Consider the following 1511-nt stretch of genomic DNA (forward strand, 5'->3'; position numbering starts at 1 on the left):
CTGTTAATGATAAACTACAAATTAACCCTAAATTACTAAAATATCGATATTTTAATGTGAGAATCGATTCTAGAACATAAATGATTGGTATCGGAGGAATCGATATTTCAGGATCGATCCGCACATCACTACACGACAGTATTCTAGATGTTAACAGGCACAATATCCACAGTGTACTTTTTTGATTTTCTGGACATATAAGTGTCCTCTTCATCACTTTAAAGGTTTTTACACTTTTCACACATGCCGTGTTTTAGGAAAGATAAAGAATGAAACTAGTGTGTCGAAAGTGTGTTTTACAAGCAGTGTTTCAATGGAATGTTACTTTAGTATTGTTCATTCATTATTTAAATTATTCACTACTTTGAGAAAAATATGAAACAGTGTGCTCTACGCACACAAAATGATCAGCTTATGAGTCATAGGAAAAAAGTATTGCATTTAGAAGCAGAGTTTTCATCCAATATATGAAAAGCTAATCAGTCAGCCTGATTGCAGTGAGTGGCCTTTTGTAACATCTTTAATCTGGTGAGTGTTTTAAGAAGTGCATAATTGAAATTCTATTCAGGATGGCGGCAATTTTCAGCTGCAGGATAATGAGCCATCAGTTGGCCTTGGATGGTAGTGTTAGAGACTGTTTTAAATCTACCATGTGATGAACCTTTGATTGATTCACCAATGATGGCTTTATATTGACAGTACCAGCTAGGGACATGGGACTCTTTATTTAGTCTTCACCTTTATCGTCTGCTCATCCTATTTAAGTAATCAGCTATATTGAGGATCTATTAATGATGTCATTGTCATGCTAATTAGTGCTCTATGCTCTGAAAGTCCATCCACAAAATCAGGGTGTGCCAGCAGAATTTTATCAGAGATTTGTGGAGTAGCGTGGCTCCAGTTATCAAAGGCAGGTTGTTTGCCTTTGAATAATGTGAGGTGAACCTTTTCATTTTGTCAGCCTGTAGATGGTTTACAGACCAGTGTAAAGACCAAATAATAAATGAAGCACTGAATAATAACACTGAGGGTTTATTAATACTATAGTTTATACAGGGTTATTCTATGCTAAATAGACAAACTGGAAGGAAAGTTTCAAGCTTCAGCTGTATGATCAAAATATGTTGTCACTGTTATTAACCATGTTAATATTTCTCAAACGACTGTTGTGTAAAAGTAGTTTTTTAGTAGAACGGATTGTATTGCTGAGCATGAAAAAGCTCTTATCAGGTCACACAAGGAACTTGAAAAAAATGAACAAAGAATTAATTTGCCTCCTAATCCCTACGGTATACATGAGTATTTAGGCTGGCTTTCTAAATCCATGTGGTGTTTTCCAAATAAAATAATAATATAACACAAAATATAATTTTTCCATTAACTGCTGTAATAGTAATGATTGAATAATTTTAGTATTGTGTTGTCTTTTTATGCGACACATTGCATTAGTTAATGTAGCAGTTTATTTCTTCAAGCTGTTTTGACTGAATTATGCAAATAGTGGGTGCTAA

Source organism: Copadichromis virginalis, linkage group LG22 (genome assembly GCF_057382275.1).
Source record: "Copadichromis virginalis isolate Kocher_CV1m ecotype Utaka linkage group LG22, C_Virginalis_male_GT1.1, whole genome shotgun sequence".
Taxonomy (NCBI): domain Eukaryota; kingdom Metazoa; phylum Chordata; class Actinopteri; order Cichliformes; family Cichlidae; genus Copadichromis; species Copadichromis virginalis.